Here is a 25,945-nt window from a genome sequence, read left to right as displayed (position 1 = left end):
CAGTAATATTTAACAATAATTAAAGCTTCATCTTGAGCTGTGATGGCGAAAAAGATTGCAAGACTATTAGGATAAGCAAACATTTAGGAAATGTGCCTGTTTCTAGAGGACAGTCTGATTTGTTTAACTACTTAATTTCTACTGTGTTTTGCTCTTGAGTGTTTTGGGTTTTTTATTGAGTGTATATAGAGTTCATTCTCATTGGTAGGTACAATTTGGAGACATAGAGAACTGAAACTGAATATTGTTGTTTGACTAGGTGCATTTTTTGCTGACAAAAACCACAAAATGCATCTTTGTGTAGTTGTGTAAGCAAAACCTATTTATCAAGGTTCCAAATCCTTAAGATTTCAGTTTTTATGATGTTAAAAATGAGGAGTTACTGAATTCATTTTCACGAAGACATAGTCTGGAAGAAGTCAGAGGAGAAGGATGTCGTCTGTCAAGCAAAAGATATGATGAGGTTGAACAGAACAGCATTAAAAACCAAAAGTGTTTTAGCATTGTTTTGCAAGGAATTTGGAGTCCTATAAATACTCCTGCAATAATTTTCTTATTCTTCCCTGTAATATTCCAATGCTAATTGTCCAAATTTGTCAACAGTGTATTGGTGGGGTTTAATTTCATAAGGAGTGACTGTTGGCTAGAAAAGAGAGAGAGGTCCCAGCCAGTGCCTCCTTGCTTGACCCATGGACAGCAGGGATGGTCCCACAGGGAGCTGGGCAGGGCCTTCCCTGGGATTGCTCCTGAGAGGCAAGAGCTGGGGATGTAGAACAGAAACGTGAAGGAAAGTTGGCATCATTGTTAGGTAAAAAGAGTGTCACTTCTGCCTTAAAACTAGTTTTCAGTTAGTGAATTGTGGGTATTTCTGGTCACCATGGGCCAGGCTTCCAAGAGTGTTTAGGTGGCAAAAGGTGCAGCTGGGTCTTTACTGTAATTCACAAGGGTGCTTGCAATAAAAACAGCCCAACAAGGAAGTGTAAATGGCTGTAGATTCTTAGGCTGATGTGGTGCCTTTAAACGTCCCATTGGATCTCACACTGACAGATCTGACAGTTCAGTGGTACAGCCTTCTGGTTTTCTCAGTTTAGGACCATTCATGCTCTTTCATTTGAATTTAACAGAGGTTGAAAAATTCCCCATTCTCAGAAATGAGTCCAAATGAAGAAAATAGACTACTTTAACCTACTAGTGAAATTCATCTCAATTTCAATTTCTACAAATACTTCTGCTTTTCCACTGCAGGAAGAGAAGCAGAAGTATTTGTAGAAATTGATCTGTTGTAAAGATTGAAAATACAATGCTCCTTGCAGTGTGTGATTCTTGTGACTTACCAGTGAAAACTTTGGTGGACCTCAAGGGACAGGGTCAGAGGAGGACAGAGTTTTCTTGTTGTAAAGAAGAGAGCAGCATCCTTAGCCTTGCTGCTGGTGGTGTGAGGAAGGTCCCTGCTATGCACACTGAGTTGGTAGTTGGTTCATTGTGAGATGTGCAAGTGGCACTCCCATGGGGACACCAGAGGCATGGCTCTGTGCCACACAAGGACAACTGCACTGCTCCCAAGGGCAGGGGGAGTCCAGAGGCAGCTGGGTGGTTCTCACAGAGTGTGGGACCTCAGCTGGCCCTGACCCAGTGCTTGGTCCCCCTCACCAGGAGATGCCAAGGCTTTGGCCTCTGCATTTCCTGGTTGAATGTTGGCTTTCTATAGCCAGGGTGATTCCCTTGCATCCATACTTTCTGTTCCTTCTGTCTAGGTGGATTTTGCTGCTCTCTGGGATGCTGTGGCATCCACTACTGAAAAAATTGCTGGTGGTGTTTCTTACTTGAATGCTTTTACCACTTTGACGGAAGCCTAGGTTTTAATGAAGGTTGTTACAACTTCAGACTCAAATTTATCTGATTTATTAAAAAAAACCCTTTAAAATTATAAAACTTAGACATTTCACCTAGAGGAAAATTACTTTAATTGCTCTGTGTAAACCTTAAAACCTCTACATGTGACCTGTATTAATTATAACTAGCAAACTTTTACCTGTTTGCACTGAATTATGCAGAAGCAGGACAAGTTGCTTGTTGTTAGACCACAAACTTTTATAGACTTCATATATTTTACAAACTACTTTAAAAGCACATGTAAAATAATAAGTAATGCCCTACCTTTAATCTAAATTTATAATAGGTGTAGAAAGGCTTCTTAAAGCACATGTATAATTACTGCATTGTACAGAACCACACGGGTTGAAAGAAAGCTTTGTTTGTGAAGTATCTTACACTTCTCTCCTGAGCTAGGTAAGTGTTCCAGTTGCAAGTTATGATTTGTAGCTCAGCATTTTTCTTGTATGTATTTCATATTTTTTAGTAACCTTGACACTTCACCTAATAGTGTTAATCTGTTCATGCCCCCCACCTTTTGTAGTCTGTTTGACACAGAAAGCAGAAAGCAGATCTATTGCTCAAAGACATGATGACAAAGGAATTGGCTGTTGCATTCTGGTTTTGTTCTTTGTTAATGATGTATAAATAAAACCAGGGAAATTCTAACTTTTTGACGATAAAGATCCTATGGAATGCTGAGGGGAAAGCTGTTTAATCTTTATTTGAGGCAAAGTTCACCTTGTAAAATGTAATTTTATTAATTTTTAAAAGCAGAATTTTTATGTTTTATCCTTAAGAATATTCTTTATTTCCTGTCCTAAACTGTTAGTGTGTTTTTCTGCTGAACAGTTTCAGCCTACATTTCAGATACAAATCAAGTTGATCCCACTGGATAGTTTAAATATAGTATTAATTTTGTAAGTAATTTAGAAAAGAAATTCTGGCAAGCAAGTAACCACTATAATTTTAACATTGTTCTACAGCTTGGCTTTTGTGTGCATTTAGTATTCAATGAAAAATATGATCTTTTGCTATGTTTGGAGTGCTCTGCTTTTAGAATAACATTATTCCTTTAAATTTTTGTATGGATATGTCTCCCACTTTAGCCTTTTGTGGAGCTTCCTGCCTGAGGCGCGCTGCTGGATGTTTGTGTGGGAGATTGAACTTAGAAATTTGCCCTTTGCAGGCACCAGGTCTCATACCTGAAACACATACCAGGTCCTCATTCCTGTTCAAAACCATTCCTTACCATTGGATGCAGGAAGCAACTCAAAGGCTTCTTGAAGACAGTTTCTGAAACAGTTATATTTCAGGTTTAGATCTTGTGAAAGCAATGGCAAATTATTTACTTCATTTTTTCTAGTTCTTCAGTCTTATTACCCTTCTAACTTTTGAACACCACATTGTCAGGCTTCTGTCTCCACCTCAGGAAAATTTTCTTTGTATTTGACCATCTCTTCCAATTCTGGGAGACCAGAGAGCTCTTCTGAGCTTGTTGAAATTAGCAACCAGGAGATGCCCATAAAAACATGCCAATATCTTTTGCCTTTTGTTTGTTTCTTCAGGTAGGACTTTTCTGTTATCCCCACTCCACTCTCCAAAGGTCTCAATAACTGTGCTAATCAAGCAGAATAATTTTTGTAGGTTTCTTCCACTTGAGGTGAATATCAAGGAGAGTGGTGAAGAACTGCTCAAGGATCTTATGAGACAAGTCAGTAGACAAGAAAATGACTACTGAAATTCTGCAGATATAAATGTGAACTGCTAAACCTCAGTTAAAATAGTTGTAGCTGTACATGGAAGGTGATTGGCACTGGGCTGACCCTTTCAGAAGTGGGGTCTTGGCATCTAAGATAATTGCAAGAAAAGTTATTCAGTTCTTAGTAATTCTCCCAAAAATGAATGTTCAGAACTGTTAGGATAGGAACCAAAAAAAAAAAATTACATAGGCTTCAGGAGGAGAATAGACAAGTACTTGAGAGAGTTGTACTGAGGATTGCTACACAGATGAATTCCATCTGTCTCAGGAAACCCTCTGAGCTGAAATAGCAGGAAACTGGGAAAATGCCATGAAAATGGCATATGCTTGTTCTGTTCTTGCCCTCCTCCTCCTGTTGCTGGAGAGAGTGCCAGGAGGATCGTTGGTCTTAACCATTATCATGGCCCTTGTGTTCTCAACACCTTTTCCATGATTTAATGGTATATGGGAGAAATGGGGCACAAACTCTATTGTTGAGTAGTTCCTTCAAGACATATTTAGGCTTACAGTGTGATAGCAATTTTATAAATGTAATCAGGATTCAGAAAGTAGCACAGATGTATTTCCCAGAATGTTCCTGATATCATTTGCGTGTAATGTATTTTTTGTGTTCATAGTGCTTCATTTCTACCTTCCCTCTTGCTTGCTTTCGCTCTTGAGTCTCTTTGGTTATTCTGGTCCAACACCCAGTGAGATTGCTGTGTAGGCAGATAAGACCTCATGTTTCCTTACCAGAACTTTAACTTCTCAGTGAAGTTAAAAATGTTAGGGAAATAGCATAGTTTTAATCTTTAAAGTAAAGTTAAAAGTGATTACCTAGATTGCAAAACAAAATTCTTGATACTAAATTTATATTATTTCCTTATAAAGAACAAGATTTATTTGGTGCTAGACCTAAACTTGACAGTGAGTGTAAGAGCTATGGATTTTAAACATGCTTGTCCAGGACACCAGAGTGCTTGTTCTATTTTATATAAAGGAAACCTTACCAATAAAACTGAAAACTTTCAGCCTCCTCTCCCACAGGTTTACTTCAGCCACCAGTCCTGACACTCGGTGTATTTCTGTTTGAGGGCAGTGGGAAAGAAAAGCTCTGTTGTGATGAACATGGATGTTTATTGGGGTGCAGAAATAGTGACTTACCCTCTGTGGTGTTGTTCAGTGTGTTACCCACACATCCCACACCAACTGCTGCCTGGCCACAGAGCAGACTGGGGGATTGCACACCCCCAGACTCCCTCTCTGCTCAGTGTCAGCTCTGCAGTGGGTGTGGGATGCCTTCATGCAGATGTGCATGGTAGGTCCTACACAACTGGACACCCATCTGTTTTGCTGGAGTCCCTGAGGCTCACTGGAGGGCAAGATGCTGTATTGCATCTGCAGGCATTCCAGGCTGAATCAGAGGTGGTCTTCAGTCACAGCCCTGGAGTTAATTGTTTATAAAGCTGCTGAAAGGTCCCTACCAAATTTCATTTTTTAAAAATACCTTTCCTCTTCCATTTTATTTCCTTCCTCTTTTTTTTTTTTTTCCTTTCTTTTCAGTTTTCAGCTGTTACACTTGGCAAGTTTCTTTCCCAGCATTTGGAAATAATTGTTTTCTAAATGCTACCCAGGTTATCTGCCAAATGTAACACCTTAAAAGGAAGTGGGGGTGGGGGGCGAGAGACCTACCTGGGAATGGAGTGAATGTTGTGAGTCTTTAGAAAGTGCCTAAAAGGAAATTTACCAAATATAGCACCTAAAATCAAAACCATTGAGTTTCCTCACATTAACTGTAAAATACCTCATGCTATAATCTACAGGGTAAAAAAAAGGCCATTTTATCCAGCCTCAGAACTTCTTTTGTTATTTTCTTTACTAAAAGATAAGGCACGTGTGGCTTTTTGGGCTCTTTTTCTTCTAACAAATGTGTATAGTTTGGGGAGATATAACTTTTTCAAAGTGTTAGTGGAAAAATCCCATCAGTTCCTGAGAAAGTGTAAGAAAAAAGTAAGGGCAAAGCAGAAACCACTGATGGCACTAAAAGTGACCTTATCTTGGAGACTTTGCAGTGGCATAATCAGCTGGGAGGTTGTAAGACAGGATTGATTTTGCTGGTGGCAGAGGAACAGGATGAAAAGTTTAATTCCTTCTCCTTGGTGATGGAAGGGCTAAGGCAGCCCGAGGTAATGTGTTGGTGCTGTTTCTGATCACTGTGAGTTTTGCCAGGGGCTCAGGGCAGCTGAAGGTGTGTTACAGCAGCCCTGGGACAGCTCCAAGGTGTGGATTAGTGGCGTTGGAGGTCTTGCATGGGAAATGCACAGCTTTTATGAGGAGCAGCTCAGCAAGCATAAAGAATCAGGTTCCTTGTCCTTAGATGTAGGTGTCTAGGTGCCAGGGGTCAGCCATGGCCAGTTACTTTTTGGTCACCCTTGTGTTTGGTATTTTCTCTACAAGTGGTCACCTCCATTGGCACCTCCTGGCTGTAAGAGGGTGTTTATCAGTGACTGTGCTTAACATCTGCTTCCCGGGTGATCCACCACTGGCTTTTGCCAGGTTTTCAGGTGGATGCTGGGATGGGGACAGGGGGACTGCACTGCCATGAGAAGGAGCTCGTTAAAATAAAGCTCCTGCCACCTCTGCAGTGGCTGGGAGGGGCTGGCAGCCGCCCTGTGCCTGGCAGCAAAGGCGTGGGCTGGGATCTGCGTGTGTGGGGAAAACTGCACAGCGCTGGCGAACGGTTCAGAAATCCCCATAAACCACTTTCTGTGCTCCTCTGTGGGTTCTTTTAATGCCCTTTTAAATGGCAATAGCTGCTTGGAAACAGGGCTGCTGGTACTTCTTTAGCTGGTGGGACTCTTAATACTGTTGTGTATTTAATGGTAATAATATTTCACAAAGCAAAGGACTTCCAAAGAAGTAGAGAAAAATAAAACAGGATATGTGCTTTTGTGACTTCTCTTCAATTTAAATATTTTTTTCAATAAATTGAGTTTTTGTCCTACTCATATTTGATGGCACATTTTGCATATAACAGCTTCTCTGTAATAGATACTGTGTAATTTGGATATATTTTTTGATATATTAACATGTCAAGGGAATTTAATTAGTTTTTGTTAAGCTTCACTAAAGGTTGAAAATAACCCAACATGGCAATTAGAATCAGGATATCTAAATTGCTCTTGTTTAAAAGTTGAATTTTTCAAAATTAAAATAACTTAATTATTATTACTTCATTGTGGATCAGCTGTTCTGTATTAATATCTAAGCCCTCGTGTTACTGTGACTTGATTGTGCTGCCAGAAGTCTCTGGTGGCTTCTGAGCAAGACAAGTCTTTGCCCCTAGCAGTGTGGGTGGGTGCCCACATATATAAGAGCTTTTTGTAAACCTCTTTTGCAGTGACATGAAGTGCAGCATATGTCAGAGCAGAAATTACAAGAGTAGGCTCTTTTAACACTGGTGTGTTGTAGGAATCTTTCCCAGAGAGAGAAAATATTTGCCACAGCAGCTCCTGCAAGTTAGGTCGCCTAATTACGGCTGAACAATAATATACACTAAAGCATATATGCTTTTTCCTTCTGGGCTTCAAGAGAAAATTACCAGTCTTTGTAAAGTTTTCTTTCCATTAGTAAAGAGAGCACTGCTGATCTGAAAATCCATCAGGTCATCCATACCAGCATTACATCAATTGACTTTTGAATATTTTTCCATTAGAAAAGGCTCCATTTTATTCCCTCGCTGAAGTGGCAGACTTTCAGTTTGTGCGGTTTTTCCATTTATTGAGTTTTGCAATAAAAGAGTTTTTGAAACAGATGTCAGTCATTGCTTAGGAGTGGGGCATTGTTAGAGGGCTGTTTTCTTCTCTCTTTTTTTTTAAGTTAGAAAAAAATCTTTTCCTTTCTCTCCCTAACTTTAATTGTCACTTTTAAAAGCCATAAATAGTTTTCTAACCTATAATCTGGTGTCAGAACAAATATAAGCACCAAACCCTGATTTCACAGAAATATTGCAGATTGGCCATTGTTCTCAGCAGGAGCAGGACTGGATTTGATCTCTCAATTGTAAACCAGAAAGAAGGGAGTGGATGCATTGCAGAAGCATGGTTCATATTAGCATCTTCCTTAGGGTGTGGAGTGGACCTGTTAACACTTTCTTAATGCTTAGATTTTATACAAGTAGCCAAATATGTGCAGTGAGTAGTGTCCAAAAAACTGGATTTGAAGGGATTTTTTTTACTTTCTTGCTAGAGTCTTATCCAGGTAGAAAGATAAAGAATGAGACTTTGGTTCCTGCTCCTAAAATATATGTATTTCCTATGCAGAGTGGTTTTAGGACAAACAGAATGTCTTCAGACCATATCTTCAACTGTCACAGAGGAGCAAAGTGTTATTCACATTTCTGTGTATATATAATGTGTGTGTGTGTGTGTATACACACTTTAAAAAATCACATTTTCATTTTTATTCTTTATGGACAGCCTTTTCCCCACGTATTTAAAAAAAGCGCCAGTTTTTCTAATGAAGACTTTAGCTGGGTTTGTTTAAATTACACCAATGAATAATTCTGAATTTTAAGATGTTTACAGCATTTTATTCTAAAGGAGGGAGGAAGGAAACCATATTTTGGGTTGATATCTGTTTGGGAGGGTAAGCTTTTGGTGTTTCATCTGAGTACTTCACTGTTACTTTAAACATCAAAGAGCACCCTTTCTGAAGGTGAGAGAACACAAAGCATCCCATATTTATAATTTATGAGGCCTAAGACTGTGACCTAATGTAAACTTGAAGAGATTTAGTATAAAAATATCCTTAGCTTGAGGGCAACGTTTGAAAACTTTGTGGATTTTCTTTTTTATCCTGGCTCAGTCTACAATCATATTGCTTTGTTATTATTTCCTCTTAGCATTAAAGTACGATTGACATTGATAGATATCAGGGGAAGGCTGAGCTTCCTAAAGGGAAAAAAAAAAAGGAAAAAAGAAGAAGAAGAGCTGTGTTGTTGGCACAGAAATAGTGGCGGTAGGAGCGTTCCTGGCTGCCTTTTATTCTTCTGCAGACAGTGAGCACAACGGGGCTCTCGCTGCCTGCTTTTGGCTTGCGTGGATTCGCAATAAACAGCTCAGCTATGTGTTTATTTTCAAGACTGATTCAATTCTTCAAAGGCAACTGCTCCCAACTTGTGAATACTTGTTAGTTGCTGGAAAGTTGCAGAAGTGAAGATCAGCTCCTAGTTTCATGCCAACAAATTAATCCGCCGATGTGGTGCTGTCTTTTCCACAGGTGTGTGTGTGCTAGCACTGTCTGAAGCTCCCTGTAACTAATAGCCCAAATATAATTTGGAAGGAGAAATCTTCAATGGAAGACCCCGAGGGAATAAATGGGAAGTCTGTAAGTAAACAACTTGTCAGTCCTGAGAAAAAAAGTTGCGGCTTTTAAAGTGGCAATTATTTTTGTGGCAACCAAGTGAAGGAAAGTCTTAAGAGAACTACATGCACTTTAAGTGATTGGAAGTAGCAGGGAATGATGAAATTAATTGAGAGATGGAGGCTTGTGCTAAAGCTACAGAAAATTAAGTATGGCTTTAAAAATATTTGTCTTCAATGATTCATATTACAAAATGATGGTTGTTGCTTTCTCTCAGAAATATTTGGCCTGCTGTGTTTATGTGTTAACATTTTTATCTGTTGGAGAGTTTTCTTCCCATTATTTGAAGTTATTTCTCTTAGCCTTTGTGAATATATGCAAATACTGCTTCTGAGAAAACCAAGTGCAACTCCTAGCTGCAAAATCTTAAGAACAGTGGCAAAAAAATGTAGTAGCATTGTTGTTGTTATAAATGCCTGTTTGTAGAGTCACATTAATAAGAAATTTTGCAAACTATCAAGCACAATTAAGAATGTTTAATACATGGTCAAATGATTAGTTGTGTGTTTTGGATTTGTTAGTTTAATTTGTGACATCATTCTTGGCACTCAGTGAAATTCAAAATACTACATATATGTCTTTATGCTGAATTGTTTAACAGAAAGTGTGTGTATTGAGATTACCTTGTTTTTACCAGTTGTAAAATCAGTACAAAAGCTATTTAGTAAATTTAATTAGACTTATTTCCTGCATTTTTTCCTCATGTGTTTATTTTCTATATTTGACAGTAGTCTATTCTCTCTCACTCTTCCCTTTGTATTTTATGTTTCTATATCCAGTTTTCCTGATGCTTCCATTTCATGTAGCAACAGAGTAGAAAAAACCAAGTCCCTGATGAAAAGCCTGTTGTGTTGTGTGTTTTTTGTTACGCTTCATGTGTAGTGCAATTTTTGCTGTCTGAAGCAATATGGCTTTGATTATTTTCCAATGTTCATTTGTTCCAGTCTTGTCTCTATGTGTATGTTTGGATATTTATCCATCACTGCTACCACCATGTTCACTTTCAGGGAAAGGGTGGCCATGGTTACCAACAGGCACTAAACAGGGATGGTCCTGTTTGCAGTTGCCATGCCAGAGCTTTCAGCACCACCCAAGCTCCTCGTTCTATTTGGAATCAGGCTTTCCTTCATGCATGAAAAGCCATTCCCTGATGCTGTCAGGATTTTCTGTGGCTTCCACTGCAATACTTCCCCTCTGTGTGCCTGGCATAGCCTGGGCTCCGTGTGCTGTGGAGGGTTTGGGCTGGGTGATTGTGTGCTGGGGCTGTGTGTAATGATAAATGTAACTGTCGCTTAACATAACAGGAGTGTGAAGGGAAATATTTGTTCATGGTTTGGCACCACCAGCACTCCTGTTGGGGTTATTCATTCCGTTCCTACTTTTCACCACTTGGTCCAGGGAGCCTGTAAAATGCTTCATTTGCTCAGAGTTTCCCTTCACATTACCCAAGTGGGTGGTAGTTATTGATGCTATCAGGATTATCAAAATCTAAGCCTGTAACTTCTGAATAGATTCACTGCACTGGCCAGCACTCAGGCTTCTGTAAGTTAGGGCTGAGGTGCCCACAAGGTACATGGTAAAGGGCAGGGTGTGACTCCTCTGATTGCAGTGTCATTGGAGAGGTTTAAAATTGGGGTATTAAACCCTGGAGTCAGATCCTTCAATTAGATCTCACTTGAAGTCATTCATAACCGGACAGTCTGCTGCATTTGCATCAGCCACTTGACCAGCAGGGAGATTTCCTAAAAGCAGTCATCAGAAGGCAAAATAGTCTCAGTGAAAATAAAGGTGATGGCATGAACATTGGTTTTTGTTTATTTTGCTCCGTGTGTGTGCATAGAAGGTAAGAGAGTGTGAGGGATAGATTAGCACTCTGTAATTAGAAACTAGAAACCTTTTTGGGATTTAAGATCTCAAACACATGTAGTAACTTTGAAAACCTGGTGATAGTCCATAGGAAAAGAATAAAACTTCCCTACACATACCAATTGAAAGGTAATTTAATTTTGCAACTGGCCAATGCAAACTATGTGGTGGAAGCAATTTCAGGTACATGTGGATAAGGGAGGAGCTTTATTCAACAACTGACAAATGAAGGTGGATAATATAAAAAAAGTTATCAGACAACAGTATGAGAGAGTATATGAGGAAGTACTTTGCCATTGTCTTTGGCCAAGATTTCTCTTTTGAAGAAGAGGATGGTGTTGCACTTGGGAATACAGCCTGTCAGTGTTAATGTGTACAGAGGATTCCATAATAAGCCCAGTAAATTCACTTCTGCACTTCTGTTACCCTCACACAGCTGAGAGAGTATTTTAGCCATTTCCTAATCAAGAAATGGTGCTAATTGTACTAATTGTCACCTATTTGATTTGCATTCTGTAGGAAATGAATTTCAAACTTGAGCTTGCAGACTTGAACATTATGTCTGCCCTTGCCTTTCCTTTACTAGGTGCTTGAGAAAGAAGCAACATACAAACCTGAGTCTGGCTGGACAGAGGATGTCAGTGTTTCATCCTGTCTGAAAATTTCACTGAAGTTCTGTTGCTTTCTTTCCAAGTCCAAAAAAGACTTTGAAGATTTTTTGCTAATGATATATGCACCTATCAAAGATGGTTCATTCATGTTTCATCAAGCTAAAACAAATGGTTGAGTTTTTTTAATTAGTATTTTCTTCATCATCCTGAAGGGGCTTTTCTGTCCCACTGCTCAAATATACTTGAGAAATAAAAAAACAACCTTGTGTTTTAATTATTTTTGAGATGAAAATGTCATTTTGGGTGTTATAGAAATTCTAATTGTAAGGAGCCTGGGGCTGTGTAATAGTACTTCTTATACCAAATTGATTTTAAAAGAATTGTGCAAAATTATCATTGCTTGTATTTGTGGTAGGCTAAGTCTACCAGTTCCAAACTTGGCATTGACATGAATATATTGCCCTAGAAACCCTCTAGAAGCCCTAAAAACATGACAAACAGTGAGAAGATTCAGCATGATAACCCAGGTGGTTAGAGGTACCCTGATGATGACTTCTTAAAAAAACTCGAAAAAGGCAGTGTAGAGGTCAGCAAGTATTTTATTTCATTTGATTTGCCTTTTTTTTTTTAATGTGTGGGATTTATTTATTTGCAAAACTCAGCACAAGAAAATTTTCACAAGTAAATACTGGCATGTTTTTAGCAATTACTATACCCTCTGGGGATATTTTGGAGGGCTTTTCTTCCATAACTCTCTCTCTGGTACCAATATGAAGTTATTATATAACATAAAATAATTTTCATTCCTAACCTGTCCTGGCTCATAATTGAAAATTCTCATTGCAAAATTGCACACCAAGAAGAATTTTCAGCAAGGAGTGTTTTTGATGATGGAGTTTGCCCATCTGGAAAACAGAGCGAAGACTCTGAGGCCCTCAGCAGTCAAGGTAGATCCAAATGGTGTGTACCCAACGAGCCAAAAAAGGGGGTGCTCTTGGTCCACTCCTGCAGTCAGTCTTCTCTGATTCCCCCCAGAGCCCCCAAACCTCAGCTTTCAGTCAGCACTCTGGGCAGCCTGGCTATGTATTTCCAACTTCTTTCTCCTCCCTGCTGCTCCCTGGACCCTTCTCCCATGCCGCGTACCGGAGGGCAGCACTTTGCACCGAAAATTCACCTCCTACCTCCCTTAGTGGAAACACACAGAGCAAGTAGCTGGTTTCTGCAAGAAAGGGGGAGGGAGAAAATAAAAACTCAAACCAAAAAACATCCACCACCTGGCTGCAGCAAAATAATGAATTTTGCAGCAAACATGCGAGATTCTGTGGAATCTTGGAAAAATGCCAGACTCCACGACCACAGAAATGCTGAGTCCATGGGGCCCAGAGAGAGATGGCTGGGGCAGTTCACATCTCTCTGTCTTTGTTTCAAGCTCCTTGCAGTCTTACTGAGGCATCAGATTACACTCTCTTCACATTTTCAAGGTTATCTTCACTACCAGAAGGGCTAGAAAGTTCATTTTGTTTCAAGGCGAGCCAGGATCCGGCGGCACAACTCTCGAGCGGTTTCAGAGGCCACGGCCACGGTGATGGCATAGCTGTGCCTGAGGGCATGGCTGGTGACCTGCACATTTGAACAGCATCATCAATGACATGCTTGTCATGCTTACTCACATTACCTGTTTGTCATATTAGGGAACAAAGTCTACGAGGAGGAAGGGTGAAAATAGAAGTATTTTACCTTTGGTTGAAAACTTAGAGCGTTGTCACTGTGAAAGTCATGCATGTGCTGCCTAGCTTTTGTCAAAGACTGGCAAAGTTCTCCCCTCTGTGTTCCCCTCCTGTTCTGAAGAAATGCGTGACACGCTTCCTTTTTGGAAAGCTCTGCAAGGCAATAACCAGCAAGCACCATGCAATTGCGATCTGTAACTGAGCCTATAAAATGTAATCGCCTGCACCCTTCCCACTCCCCTTCCCCTCTCTATCTGAAATTGGTAGAATATTGGAAACATAAGCCGCAAAACCCACGTATTACGCTCAGTAAGTGTCAAAAAGAATGAACAGCCGGAACTAGCTGATGTATTTAAGTTCCCCAAATTGAAGTGAGCTGCTGCTAGGTTGTCTATAGCAACTACTCAATCAGTAACTATTAATAGAATTTTTTCTTTCAAAAGGTTTTAGTGAAAATACTCCCGAAAATTGTAAGCTGTTTGTGGACAGTTTTAAAACATTATTCACTACAGGCTTTTCATTCATCTATGTTTGCAGAAACACCATGGAGAAATTCTTGTAATTTAAAATGTACCTTTCCTCGTTGGTGGCAGAAATTCTAAAGTGCCGTAGGCAGCAGTGCTTGCATCTCTGACAGAAGCTGCTACCCACAGCTTGTAGTGTTTGGCAGATTCCTCAAGGTCACAAAGACCTTGCAGGGGTTTTGTTGGGGTCCATACACAGATACCACCACTTTTCTTAGTTGCAAATCCTTGTTTCCTCAGAGGGGTGGAACTTTTGCTTTGTAACAGAGTGAGGCATTTTTAGAAGACTTGTAAAAGTGGGCATATGAGAAATACACAATCCATCTGACTTTTTCCAGCCACTGTGTGCAACTATTCAGCATGGAGTCTGTTCTTGAAAGTCTTGATGAAGTTGTAGCTTAGCCCTTAACAGTAAAAAGCAAACTGCCAGCGAAGTTTATTTTCTTTTTTACTAGGTTTTCTGGACCATTGTTCCGCTTGAGGAGCCATGTTTGTTAGTTTTGGCTCTCTGACTTCTCTTCCTTAAGGATAAACTCTCCTTAGGCAGTTGTACAACTATGCACTGAAAGACTGCATAGCAGTTTATTCACAGCCCAAGCTCCAGCCGAATTCAACTGTGTGACTTCCTGGCTTAAGCAGGGGTGCATCCGTAATGTAAATACCTACTTGATTCTGTGGAAAACCAGGAGGTTTTTTGTTTGCTCTTGTAAAAGATTCCTGCGGGAAGCTTAACTTTAAAGTTGGCATCCAGCCTTCTCTGCTGTGACTCGGATACTGATCTGATTTTGTGCTTTCATGGACATTTTTATATTTGAAAATTTTTAATTCAACATTAGCTTTGCTTACAAGCTACAGAGCAGAATAAAATCACATTACAAACATTGTAGTATTAGATTTTATCACCATTTATTTCTTCTCGTCTGCTCAGGGATTTCTACATGTTCGGTAGAACTAATTTGCAGTCAGACACTGAGGTCTTCTAGAAGGCCAGCAGGCTCCACAAACTAATTTATCCAAATAACCAATCCCTCATAGGCCAACCATAGAAGGACACCAAAATGGCCTAAGCAGGCAAAGCCCCCTTTTGAAGTCTGGAATGTTTTGACTGACTTGAAACAGGCGGCAGGAATGAAGGGATAATTTTCAGTGACCCATGGGACTTTTTTGCCATTTTCAAATATTAGGTAAAACAAAGAGAAATTGCTTGTTCTAATTTAGAAAGACTTAACAATCCGGAAGGTAACCAGACTCAGAATTGAGTACTAAGGTATAGAGCTGAAGTTTACTTAATGCATTGAAGGTTTGCATCTGGGTATATGGTATTTACACATGCACACATACACGGGCTGCTTTACGTGTACATGCACATACCTAAACTGTTTTTTGAATTTGACTTTTATAAAAAAAACTTTAGTACAAAGTATATTTTTGCAATATTATGTGGACTACCTGGAATGCTGTTTTTAAGTACATACGGTTTTTCTTGAAATAATAATTTCAAGTTAAAAGGATGTATTTCTGTTGCTGCTTCAAAAGCTGGGGTAGTCACTCAGATGCCAAGACTTTCATGCCATCCCTGTTTTATTCCACCCCCTGTCCTGGTGCCATTTGAGTAAATGTGGAAATTAATACAATTTTAAGTGTGCTTTCTAGTCTAAAGGTACAAAGATACAAAGGATAAGTATTTTAATGCATACATAAACCCAAAATTTTCTATGAATACTTCTAGGGAGAAAGAGAGAATGTGAATATTTAGAAATAAAATTAAAACTTTACAGATCAGGCGTTTCATGTTCAGCTACTTGAATGAGCATCTTAAAGGCAGTGTGGAGCAATCACATGGATTTCAACAACTTTTTTAGAGACATTCTCTTGTAAATTTGGTCTCAAGTTTACCATGCATATTTATGGGATAGGTAGAGCCCTGTATTTAGCAACACTAATGACACAGACCAACTCCAGCACTCAGCTTCATCCCCATGACATTGACTTTCAGGTAAGCTGGACCTTCCCAGCAGAAGGAATGTTGTCTGTAAGAAGGGTCACTAAGCCTGTAGTGAAGCTGCTCTACCTGTGCTTAATGGAATTATGTTTCCTTAAAACAGTATTTTGACAAGGATTTTGGTCACCAACTCACCCTTTTCCCTCTGCCGTCTTTGGTGGTTCTTGGCATGGGGCATTGCTGTGCAGCTCACATGTGTGTCCTGATAACTGTATGGATAGCAATGTCAGCAGATGGGAGGTTCAAGCTGGCACTTAAATATTTATGGTACTGCGTTGGGCTGTGGCTGTCACTGGTATTGCTCCTACATACAGAACAAACTCCTAGTTTTACTTTATTATTTTATATAGGATATTGAAATATAAGTTCCTCCCAATTTCAGATTTCTCTGAAATATTCATTCTTACTGTTGTCCTATGGTAATAGAAAATACAATAGAATGACAAAGAAATCCTGTTTAAGTTCCATTTTCAATCATGTATATACTGACCTCAGATTAGTGGATTTCAGAAACATGATGTTTAAATTAATGTTATTTTGGTGTGAGTTTATATATGTGTGTCTGTGTGTGTCTGTGTGCATGGAATGTATTAGATTAAATTAAGTTACGTTCCAGCTTTTACTTGAGGAATATAATTTTGTTAGTAGTTAATAATGTTAATGCCATGATTTTCTCATATTATGTTTACATATATGGCTACAGTAAAATCAAATTATATTTGCTGGGGGTAAGATTAGTGAGTCAAGGAGCTGTTTACAACAGGAGAAATTTAAATTCAGGCTTGGTAGGAAAGAGATTCTTCTCTATTTCTGTCTGCCTTGCTGGAGCTGTACTGTCTAGACTGTCCTGGAAGTCGTAGACTCAGTGGTCTCGTGGTCCGTGCACAGCACAGCAGAGTCTGGCAGGGAATAGAAAGCTTCATAGGGATTTCTCATCAATCACATAGAATTTGTCATTTCGGCATTTTTGGCATTCAAAGCCTTATATTCTGCCACCACCATTCACATGGGGTGGACTTTCCACTGTACTGACAATGCACCTCTACAACCGTGCAGTGCAGCACATGGGAGAAAATTTCTTCCCAGCCCCTGTGGAGGTCAGCTCCTACCCCAAAGCACAGGATTTGATTATCCTGATTGTAAATTACAGAGCTATAAATGCTGTTAGTGGGCACGAGTCAAGGAATAAAATTGCTTGAAGATTAAAAAAAATTGGTTTTATATATTTTTTAAAATTCTATTTTAAAATAAGAAAGTAGGAGAGTAAGTAATTTCAGATGCATTTGCATACTTTCCTTAGCCTGTGGAGTAATTTTAAAATATAATCTAAGTGTACCATTTGGGCAAAATAAATGGGGATTCAAAGAGCGAGACCTTTTAGAGCAAGCACTGCTTTGGTGCTCATAGATTCAGGAATTCACTCTTGCTGAATGTGTGTTTAGTACTGCAGATATTTTTAGAAAGTAAGCATGATCTATTTTTTATTTTATTTTTATTCTTAATAATTGGGCATATTTTTCATGTTTGACCACCCTTTTAGGCCTGTAAATAATTTAAAAGATCTAAAAGTATCTCAGTATTCAGAATCAACTAGTTAAATGCTTATATGCCTGGCTTTCACCTTCAGTTATATGTACATGAAGAAAGAGTCTAAATTTAGGGTTGCCCTGTTCCACTTCTATTTTTCTGCTCTAGTTTGAACCATTAGTTTTTTGGGGGACAGGCAAGGCGTATTTAGTGGTGGGCTGATGAGTACCTCAGATCTTTGTCCTTTGCAACAATACTTTGAACAGGGAGAAGGTGCAAGATCTATGTTATGTTTTTCCTCTGGTTTTTGCAAGGCTCTGTAAAAGCTAAGTGGCACGTCAAGCAGGTTTCTATAGTGCAGACACTGCACAAATCCTCTGCTCAGTCCCTGTAAGGGCTGTATGCTGCCATTATGCTTTCTATAAACAGAAGACAAGCACACTGCCAAATCCTTGCAGCGCTGGACATCAGCTCTTTCTGTTCTTAGCTTGTTTTGTTTATTGATGCTCAAAGACTGTCTTATTTGACACTATTGCATCCGCTTTTGATCAGCAGGAGCAAAGAGTATCATGCACTTCTTGGTAGCTTGGAATCTCCATCTTTGCAATTTCTTCTCCATCTGCAAGTTTTTAAAATAAAATAATTACCTCTGAGGAGTGTAATTCATTTGATTTTGTATTTGGTCTGACTAGTGAGACTTAAAGACAAAAACTCCTCAGAAGCAAACACTTTCAGGGCTGGACAGAAAAGCAAGAGCCTCATATGACAGCTTGAAGAACCTCAGACTGGGACTAGCACAGGAGAGAACAAGAGGTAAGTGCCACCAGATTGGAATAGACAACTTATCCTGGTGTTCTGGGACTGGTGGCAGACACTTAATGAGAGCAGGAGGAAGAGAGCAAATCCTGCTTTTGAGAGGATGGAAGATACATCCAAAACACTGTGTTTAATGCTGTCCTTCATGAATTTGCTTTTGGATATGTGTGTGCTTTGATTCTCTGCAGTGGTAAGTTCCACAATATAATGATGCCTTTTCGAAGAAAGTGGCTCTGTTGTTTTATGCTGGCTGCATAATAACTGCAGCAAAAACATGGGGTTGTTAAGTTTTCCTGACATGAGAAATAATGACTTGCCAATCTGTTCACTTCCTGCAGTCTCTTTCCTGATTTGGTAGAATTCTCTTGTTTTCATGACACAAAGGTGTCTCTTCCAAGCTGAAGAGCCTTGTTTTTTCCCGAGGCTGCTGGTGAGCTTTGTGTGAGAGATTCAAGATGTGAGCACTCTGGCTTTGTGATGTTTTCTGTTTTACTCTGTGTTTCCTTCCTAATAGTTTTAAACACTACTTCCACCCTTTTGACTGCCATTGGCCACTAAGGCCTTGTTTCCAGAAAATTATTGGCCACAACTACAAGATGTCTTCCTTGGGAACAGTAGGTAATTTAGAACTTATCCTTGCAAATTCTTAGTTTGAGTTGTCTTTAACTTTGCATTTATCAACACAGAATTTCACCAGCTCTTGTCATGTGTAGTCACCATAAAAGCAGCTTTCTGTAGGCAGATTTACTTTGAGCTGACCTGAGTTATGTAACAAATTTGTAACCTATTTCTCGTCTTTTCCAGGGTATTTATGTTTAATAGACCAGGTTGTTTTGCAATTCCACTAGTAACATTGTGAAAACTGCCCACTTACTAGTTCCATCCTTTAAATAGTAAATCATGACAGATCTTTTATTTTACCTTATGACAAAATTGTTTAAGAGCTTTTGGGTTATGAGAGCTATTCAGAAATCTAAATATACTACATTAACCAAATCATCCTTATCCAAATAATCGTTAACTCCTTACAGAAATGCTAGTGATCTTGAAGTTATGGCTTCTCTTTACAAAGTTATGCTTTCTCTTCTCCATTACATCATACTCCCATGTGCCTACCAATTATCTTGTTTATTATAGCAGTTGATTTGATCATGCTTCCATTGTTTTAGAGCTCTTGGGTGAACTCTTGAATCTGGCTGGTTTGTGTCTCTTCATTTTGTTAATCTTTCCCAAAACTTCTGCTGATACTTTGCTGTCAGAGTCTTCTCTTCTTGGATAGTGAGCATCATGCAGAAAATTAATTTAACTGTTTCTGTAATAGTCTTATCTTGACTGAATTTTCCTTTGTTACTACAGTTAAATGTTGCCTTTTTGCATGTTTTTAATGAAGTTTTTGTATTAATCTGAGACAATAACAAATGGTTCTTCAGGGCTGGGTTATTTTTTGGCCTATGTTTTCCTGTGTTTGCATTTGAACTGAGCCCTTTTCCAGAGGCTACTGAACATGAGCCCTTTTCCAGTTTCAAGTATTTAACTGTGGTGTGTGGCACTCAGCTTGTGTAATGTCTCTGACAGACATTTAGAACCTTTCTCACTAAAGATGATCAGTCAAAAAAGTTTTGGAAGCTAAAACTCTGTATGAACTTGTGATGAATTAAGTTAAATAGTTTTCACAGAAAAACCCCAGAAACTGGGGGCACTGGCATCAGTTGCAAATCAGGAAGATGTGATTCCAGCCCCCCCCACTCTGGTCTCTGGTGATGGTACTTTGGGGGTCTGCCCATGACAGAGAGCTTGGGCCGGTGCAGAGAGGTGAATGAACACCTCGCCTCTATGATCAAGTGTTCTGCCCACTTGGCTACAGGTGAGCAACTTCTTCCCGACAAACAAGAGGAATGTGCTTTCTTGGAGGAGTAGTTTGAATTCTAGCTCTAATCAGGCAGAAATGTCATTTAAAATCTCTTTTGCATTCTTTGGCTTGTGAGATAGGGTTGTCGGAAACACCTGGCTCAGCCACCTAGCCCCTTTTTCTTTTGTCATCCAATCTTTTTGTTAAAAGCTCTGTCTCCAAATCTTTCTTCTCCCCTTGCTAGTCAAGTTTCTGGGTAGTTCTGATTTATGGTCTGACTCAAAAGGGAAGACAGATAGGTTTTGGGAGAGTGGGAACATAACTTTTCAGAAGAACTTGCATATGGGAGTGTATTTTACTTTCCTTTTAGAACCTGCTTCTCACTGACCAGGAAAAGATACTGCTGGGGAACATTTAATTATTTATGTAATATTAAGGTCAATTAGTAGCTTTGTGAGTTTAAAAAAAATATATATGTCCTTTATATCTGGGGGAAGATCAAAGACCCATTCTGGCAGGTGGCACCGAGAGAGGAAAGGGAAAAGCAAGCTGTCACCTAAAGAAATTGCATGTTCAGTTTAGAGCAACATATGATGGAAGACTAAATTTTAGAGTTTTAAGCCCATCTGTTCTAAAAGCAAATTCTGAGAATTGAACGACCTATTTTATTTTTTTAAAATATGATATTTTTTTAATGAAAAATGAATTATTCAATACTATTAATGAGTAATTCAGTGACTACTTTTTCTTATATTTTGGTTGAACAGATGCACTATTTGAATGCTGACACTTAGACAGGGCTTTGTCCCTGTAGTTAAAGATCAGTAACCAGTCAGATCTATTGAGACTCAGGCCCCAGGCAGTTTAGCACCCCTGGCTTCAGTGGGTGCTTGCAACGTTGCTGGGTAAATCTTAGAGCTTGGGACTGAAAAGACAGTCTGCATCACCACGCCTGTGCTCTGTGGCTAAATCCTGAGCATGTCAGCTGGAGTGCAAAATGTGTGGTTCTGCTCTTACCTTGTGCTCTTCTTTCTACACTTTATTCTTCCTCTTTCCCACCTCTGTTACGTTCTGTTCAAGAAAAGTGTGTCCTAATTAACATGCATGATTCCTCTGGCACTTGAGTTGTGAAATTGTGAATCCTCAACTGGCAAAAGTGCTAAAACCTTGCATACCTTGCACTGTCTGGTACCAGCATAGTTTGTAGATCTGAGAACAGCTGATAAGATCATGAGCCCAACTTGGTCAACATATTACAATTAAAGGTGTGTAGGTGACAGAAGCTGTTTCTATTTTAATTATATCTCCTCCTACTCTTGGTTTTTTTTTTTTTGGGGCACCAGCAATATAGCAGCTCCAAATCCCTTTTCTGTCTCTTCCCAGGCTTCTTCCAGAGAAGAGTTAATCCAATGACCATTGGATTATGTCATTATATAATGACATAACAAAGATTTTATCCACTTGTTGACCTCCCCTTGAAAGGTTTTGGCATATAAGTGGGAAGAGAGCAAGAAGTGTTAGCAGAAAGAAAGCAGTTATAATACCTTAAAATTCTGAAAACATTAATTGCTTTTCTTTATTAAAGATTTAGACAGTCTGTGGGTGGATCATTGTGATGGTGGGGTGTGATGACTCCTCTGTACTTGAAATGCCAAGATGCATTGACTGCTTGTCATCATGTAGTGAGAAGGGTCATGCTGGGACCTTTGAATTCCTGGGCCTTTTGGAGCCTCTCCTGTGTGTTAGAGCTGTTACCTGCATGTTATGGCATTCAGTGTATTGTGCAGGAGGAGGTTGTGCTGAGCAAAGGTAGGTAGGGAGGAAGGAGAGAATTGCACTGTGCAGTGTAATCCAGGAGTGGGTAATAACATGCTGTGGAAGATAATTCTGAATGGGAGGTGAGGCAAGTTTGGGAAAAAAAGAAGGATGTCATTTGCTCCTTCCTTTTACCTTCAGCTGAAAGTACTCCTCCACTTACTTGCCTTTCCCAGCCTTTGATTTCTCATCTTTGTTCTCATGTTTTACTGGCACAGAAAAGTCCTTTATTTCAGTTGACCGAGGATCATAGCAGCACATACCTGAAAAATTATTTGTGCCTCTGAGCTCTTCAGTCTTCTGCCACAAAAATAAAAATGGATGTTAAGTATTTTCCCAGCATGACTTTGAGAGTTATCAATTATGTACTTCTGCTGATGAGCGTTTTGACAATTTGCTTACTTCACACTAATGCCAGATATAAACTGATGCAGTTTAGGTCATCCTGACTCCTTTCCTCAAGCACTGGTACAACTTTGGCTTCACTCCCATTGACTGTCAGCTGGTGCTAATAATAAACTGCAGATCTCAGCTGTCTTTGCTGAAAAACCAGTGCTCTTTTGGGGACTTTTTTTTCTCTGCACTCATCTTATTCAAGCACTGATGTTTTGTGCTGCTGATTGTGTTTCTCATTGTCAGTGGCTAAGTAGGAGAACATTATTCGCTGCGAAGTGTTCACAGGGCGTTCAGCATTAGAGACAGCTGCTACAAATAGAAGTCCTGTCCTTGGTTTTGCTGAGCAGTTGAGGATAGTTTGTGTCAAACGAACTCAGTGGGAGATTTTATGTTGTTGTTACTGCTGTTACTTAGAGAGGATTGCAAACTCTTGCCACATTTTTTATTGCACATGGCATTTACTGTCATGGAGTTCTTGTCTTAGTATTTTTTCTTTTTACAGGGTTGCTTGGCAAATGTTTCATGCTTAAGTATCTTTCGTACCAACTCCTTGTGAGATACAAGCTTAGAGGGCATTATTATTCTTCTTGTAAGCCTTGCACCCTGCTGGGAAATTGAGAGTTACGTTTATAAGTCAAAGAGGATTGTCAGAAACAAGTGGTGCTGACAAATGCAATGTATTTTGTGCTTTAACATTTGTTTTCTGTGAGTAATTTGCATGTATAAAAGTAACATTTGAGTAAATTAAGTGATAGGAGCTGTTACACAGGACCTGTGTAGGTCTGCCAAGAAAAATAAACATGGCTGTGATGAAGTGTGTGATGGTGGTGTTAGCAGAGCTGGAGAGGCTCTTGGAGGGACGCTAAGCAAGCATCATTGGGATCATAAACAAGCTGACCATGTGGAGTCCAGGAGCTGGGCTTCTGAAACAGGCATTCCCTAAATCCACCACACCCCTTCATTTTACTGTTCATAAAGGAGTTTTAAAACTTTGTTATTTTTATCAGTTCTGAATCTGTCAAAATTGCAGGACTGGATTAACTGTAACATCTGATGTGTTTAATCCAAGATCTTTGTGTTAGCCTACACTGTCACTAAAGGCTTCCTGATTGCTCTGCTGACACTTTTTAAACATCTAAGACTTCAGTAAGGAGGAAATTAAATTTTTCTGCTTTGAGATCTCCTTGTGTAATTGGATGTAATGTTCTGGTAGTAAGGAGGGTTTTGTTGTTAAGACGTCAGTCTGACTTTGGGAAATGAATCCTCTCCATGGTTGTCCTGCAAAATGCTTCTGTGACTGTGATGCCCTGTAATTTGTCTCTGCCTATTCTTTGTCTGCAAATTGAGACAGTAATGTTTTCCTTCTCATCATATTAGTCTAAATAATTTGAGTTAGTTGTGGTAAGCTTCTGTTATATATAGAGGTTGCACTAAGCAATGTCTTATAGTCCTGAGCATTGAATTTATCATTTTGAAAGTAAAATGAGAGTGCCAGGCATGAAAAATGAACTATGAAGATCTATGAAGATCTCTGTGTAAGTGCTCACAGAAACTATATTCCAGTGGACAAATACAAAACACACAGAGGCTGACCCATATGTTTTTGAAGTGATAAAGATCTGAAGTCTAGATTTGAATACTGTGTTATCTGTCCCCATGGAGGGAATGAGAATTGTGTGTGCAGAGCTAAAGCTGTGAATTTGATCCAGAACTTTCTTCTATATTCGGTAAATACAGTAATTTCTCTAAAGTCATATTATTTGTATGACTTCTTCTGCTTAGTGAGTGCACACACTTTTATCATGGTTGTTATATACTTTATGAAAAAAGGTATGCTTTGGTGCTATTTAAATTCTAGAGCAATTATTTTCTATAGCAGACATTGACATTTTAAAATGCTAAGCACATCTTTAAGTGACACTATTCAATACTTTCACATTGCTTTGTTCTCATCTGGTCAGAATATAGTGTGGGAATATTCTGCAATAACCCAAAATATAGAATATATTTAGTAGTTTTTTAGTATATTGAGTAGCTTCATGCAAAGTGGTACTGGGAGAAAAATGAAGAAAATGCCAGGATAAATTAAAGCAAATTTTAATTTTTTTCTTTGGCTGTTCTTAAGATTGGACAAAGTTAGTAGTCTTACTTTTAGTCATCTGCTGTTGCTACTGTGTACAAATGATACTACATGAACAGAGGGCTACATGATGCAATTTTAATAGCAGCAAGAATCTATTCTCTTGTAACTTGATGTTTTTTTTAATAATGCAAATTTTAGAATCATTATTTTTACATTATAAATATAAAAGTATTTGCCATATGTATTTCTCCTATTTAATTTATATTTAACTGTGGTTGGTCTATTAATCTTTGTTTCAAACATTAAATGCCTTCCTCATGGCAGCTGTCCATTTACTAGTACCATGACTACTGGCATGTTAAGTTCAAAGTGGAATGTCTTGGAGAATTCAGATAATATATTTAGTTCCTGTCACCAGACAGCACAAGGCACCAGTGCGTCTCGCTCACAGAAGAGAAAGCCAGATACTTTCTCTGCAATGTTCCCCTTCAGCTAATATAATTTGGGGTAGTTTTTTTTAGCATAAGTGGTAATCAAGTCTATCAACATGATTTTTGTTTCTGTAATCTTTAGTGTTATGAATACCTGGAAGAAAGTTTTAAACAAAATAATTTTAAAACCAATGCCAGAGAGAATATGAAGGAGATTATATGGGTTTTTTTCCCAATGCTTGAATATATTTGTGACAAAAAATAAGCTGGAGCTGGAGGGGATGCAGAGCTCTGGGTCTGAATGATCAGCCATTTTAAAACAAATTAGAGAAGCTTATAGAAGAGAAAACTTCCCCAAGAGCATATTGAAAGGCTTAATCCATATTTCTAGAAATTGCAGCTGTCAAGCTTTCTTTTATTACCCGAGCAAAATGCTGTGTCAGGTGTTACAAAGAAGTTTGGCCATGCATTTAGAAAATTAATAGCTTCCTTACATCAGATGTGTTAAATAGAAACATGTCTCGTTGCACAGCCAATTGTCCTATTTTGATGTTCCTACTGAAAATTATTTCTTTCACTGTATAATTTACATTCAATGATTAAGCTATGAGGAAAGACTCATCTTCATGCATGTGAAAAACATTTCTAGGATGAGACCTATTGCTATGCCAGTCTTGCTGCATAAAGTGTCAGGTGCTCCTGAGAGTGTGCCATTCAATCATAGGGAATTCCAGTGTGGAACAATAAAGAATTGCAAACTTACCACAAGGAAAAAATTGGTATTGACATATTCTTATGTATCCCTAATAAACTGTGTTCAGTTTATCCAAAGAACAAATTGACAGCCAGTAGAAGTATCTCACAATGATGCTCTGAGAATTAGTGGTTAGCTTATTGAAAACTGCACTACTCTAATGGTGAATTTTTTTCTTATGTGTAATTTCCCATATTGAACTTGGTGTTTATTGTCTCTCACCTTGTCATTGTGCACCTCCAAGAAGAATCAGGCTTCTTATCTTCCTACTGGGGAAAAAAAGAGCAGTAAGATCAAAACCAGTTCTCTTAGCCTATTCTCATACAGAATGTTCCCCCTAATCTTGATAGCCTCCTGTCCGGCCCTTTCCAGTGTCTTATACTGGGAAGGCCAGAACTAGTCACAGTAATTCAGATGCAGTCTCTTAAGCGCCAAATAGAAGAGGGGAAAATGTTCCATGATTTGCTGCTTCCACTCTTGCTAACACAGCCCCATATTCTCTGGCTT

The sequence above is a fragment of the Ammospiza caudacuta genome, chromosome 1 (genome assembly GCF_027887145.1).
Source record: "Ammospiza caudacuta isolate bAmmCau1 chromosome 1, bAmmCau1.pri, whole genome shotgun sequence".
NCBI lineage: Eukaryota > Metazoa > Chordata > Aves > Passeriformes > Passerellidae > Ammospiza > Ammospiza caudacuta.
Note: the sequence above shows the minus strand (reverse complement) of the source record.